Consider the following 3,435-nt stretch of genomic DNA (forward strand, 5'->3'; position numbering starts at 1 on the left):
GCCGGGCGGAGCCCAGGCTGAGCCGACGCGCCCAGGGCGCCCGCATCGCTGGCCGAGTTGCGAGGTCTTGGCCTTTGGAGAAGTCTGTCCAGCTGTCGCTACACACGCGATGACTGGACAGACTTAAACCACCCGGACAGCAACGGACACCGGCACCGCAGCCGGCTCGGAAGGTCACTGCAGGAGCCGCAGGCGGGGCAGGACAGGAGGCCCTCACACGCGCACGGCGTGTCCCTTCCCGCCACGTAGTCGGGGCTGCCCAGAAACGGACTGAGCCCTCCCGCAGGCCGCACCAGGTCCATGGGTGAAGCCCAGACTCTAGTCCTGGGGTACAGGGGCGTCACCTTCAAGAGGGGACCCGGCGGCAGGCGTGCGCCGCTGCCCGCTAGCGAGGCCAGTCCTCCCTGGGCCGCGCAGGAGGCCCCGCGGTAAGCGGGCAGTGCGAGTGGACGGGCCCGTCCGGGACTGACCGCTGGCCGTCCTGGCGTCAGTCTCCACCTTCCAGAACCCTGAGCCATGAGCTCGGGCACCTGGGAGCCTCGGGTTTACGGCGCTGGGTTGTAGCCGCCTGGACTGACCACGACTGGCTCACACAGAGGAAAAAGGCCACTGAAGGAAGTGATCTGAGGGCGCTCAGCTGCTGGACTCTGAATCAGCTATGTCAAGGGACCAACGCACCATGGAGACTCTACACGACTCCAGGCAAGTATGAGAACCGTCTCGGGGTGAGGGAATAATAACAATGAGAATAATAATGGCAACAACAGCAACAATGGAAACAGTAGAACCAAGTCTACCGTCTGGAGTTGAGAAGCAACTGAAACAGAAATTCCACTAGACAGGGTCAGCAGCACATCTGGACAGGAAAAGGACAGATGAGTGAGCCAAGCCAGGGACCTGCCCCCGAGAAACAGAATGAGTGAAGGGAGCAGAGCCTCGGAGCTGGGGCCCCAGGCGCCCCAGTGGCTGCCAAGGACTGCACCCCGCGGCGCGGCGGCTGGGGCTGGGAAAGCAGCCGATGGGCACGTCAGCCGGCGCGATCCAGCACCTTCCGTGATGAAAACACTCAGCCACTAGGAACGGAGGGATTTTCTCTTGGTAAAAGGGCATCTAAGAAAATCCAGTCATTATCGTGCTCAGGGGAGCTCAGGGGAGACGATCCAAAAAGCTTTCCCTAAGACCAGGAGCATGAAAAAAGTGTCTGCTGCAGTCGTAACCATTCAGCACCTTTGGAATTTCTAGCCAGGGCCACGAGGCGAGAGAAGGAGCTAAAGGGTGTTGTGGCTGTGAAGAAAGTAGAGCGATCTCTAAAGATGAGCTGGGCTGTGCAGACAAAGAATTCTCAGGAAAGCATAAAAATCTGTTGGAGCTAATGAGTTCTGCGAAATTGCCTTCCCATATACCAGGACGATCCATTACAACATGGAATTAAGCAACTTCACTGACAATAGCGCCACATAGAGCAATGTATCTGGAAATTAGTTTAACAAAGTGCAAAACTCATAAGAAGACTAAAACTTTTGTTGAATGAAATTGAAGACCATCTGCATAAACGGGAAGGAAGCTCGCGGCCCTAGACTAGAGGACGTAATATTGTCGTTAAGATGGCGGCAACTGGCGATTGGTGCTGGGCTTGTCTTAAGATTCATGCTCATGATTCGAGAGGAATGTCAGGACCCAGACCAGCCACTACAATGTCAAAAAAGTACAAAGTTGAGGGACTCACGTTTCCCAATTTCAAAACTCACTAGAAAGCTATGGTAACCAAACTGTGTGGTCCTGGCATCGGTTGGATATACAGCTCAATGCAGTAGGGTTGTGAGTCCAGAAATAAACCCAGACATCGATGGTCCTTTGATTCCGGACAAGATGTCAAGTCAATGGAGAAGGATTATGCTCCCAACAGGTGGTGCCAGGCCACTGGATGCAGCACCTCATGTGAAAACGAAATAGATCAAAAGTGAAGAGCTAAGCCATAGAAAGTTTGGGGAAAAGTAGGTGCAAATATTTGTGACTTTAGGCTTTAATTTAAATATGAAAACAAAAGTACAAGCAGAAAAGGAAAAACAGATAAGGCAGGCTTGCCAAAACTTCTCTGCCTGAGACACAATCCAGGCAGCCAACAGCATGAAGAAAATACTTGCAAATCACCGATGTGATGAGGCTTTAGAATCCACAGTGCTCGAAGAGTTACTAGAACTCAACATTCAAGGAGAAATGCCCCGATTTAAAAGTGGGCAAATGATGCTAGTAGACATTTCTGCAATGAAGATAGAAAAACACCCAACAAGCGGGTGAAAGGAAGCGCAGCACCCTTGGGAACAGCCAGGCAGCCCCTCGGCGGTGCGGCCTGGGCCAGCGTGCAGCCCTGGCCCGGGCCTGGGCCCCGGCCGAGAGGGCTGAGAGCGCGAGGTGCCATTCCCGAGGGCCGAGGTTGGCGGCCGGCGGCCGGGTAAGCTGCCGGAGCCGCGCGGCAGAGTGTCACTTCGCCCTAAGAAAGCTGTGAGGCGCCGACCCAGAGTGGCAGGAACCTTGGAAACCCCCAGCAACTCGGCGCGGCGGGTCCAGCCCACTCCCCTGAGCTGCCAGAGCAGGGGGTGGAGGCTGGCGGGAGCAGTGTGGGGGTTCTTTCTGGGGTGATAAAGTGTGGTGGAGTCTGGTCGTGTGAGAGGTACAGCGTGTGGCCACAGTAGGTGCCGCTGACTCCACGCTCAGTGGGTCACCGCGCAGCTCCGTGAGGTGGTCCCCGCCAGGGAGGGCCCCGGGCACAGCGGACCTCTCCTGCCCGCCCGCTGCCCCCTCAGCAGTGGGTTCGGTGGGTCCTCCTCTTCTGCTCCCCACTCTGTCTCTGGAGACCCCTCACCCCTGCACCTCTGGCCTGCACCCCAGTTCTGTGTGCATAAAGACATCTTTTTTTTAAAGCGGTGGGAGAGAGAGCAGTGGGCGGAACGAGTCTGGTGCTCACGCGTGGTGCCAAGCAGGCACAGGGTGAGCGGTGGAGGCGGGCGTGGCCCGCAGCCCACGGGTGGGGGGCAGGATGCCCGGCGCGGGGCTGGCTCTGTGGTGACAGTGCCCTGGGTGTCCTGCTCCCCCGAAAGGGAAGGGCCAGCCAAGTAGGCAGTGGCCTCTGGCGATGGGCCGCGCCTGCCCGGCGCCCGGGATGACCGTCGGCCCTGTCCATCGATGACTGTCATGGCAGCTGGGGCAGTCTGAGTCAGGGCCGGTATGGGGCTCACTCCAACGCGACACGGTCATGTTCAGTCACTGAGCAGCCTTCCACCTTCCGTGACTACCTGTGATCTACCTGCAGCTACTTTCCAGAAGGGACGTCACTGAGGTCGACGCGTCCGCAGCCTCCAGAGGACTGACCTGTAGCCCCGGGTCTGCAGGGAACCCCACGGCGAGGCGGGGAGGGGTTGGGGGCGCGGGGCAGGG

General features: G+C 57.9%; 1 protein-coding gene across 1 annotated transcript in view; it reads right to left on the reverse strand.

The window, feature by feature from the left end:
• LOC101637656 (glycine receptor subunit alpha-1) overlaps positions 1 to 3,435 on the reverse strand; it is a 29,465-nt gene that overhangs the window by 1,329 nt on the left and 24,701 nt on the right. The window lies entirely within an intron of this gene.

Source organism: Condylura cristata, unplaced genomic scaffold, assembly GCF_000260355.1.
Source record: "Condylura cristata isolate star-nosed mole 26May11 unplaced genomic scaffold, ConCri1.0 scaffold00062, whole genome shotgun sequence".
Taxonomy (NCBI): domain Eukaryota; kingdom Metazoa; phylum Chordata; class Mammalia; order Eulipotyphla; family Talpidae; genus Condylura; species Condylura cristata.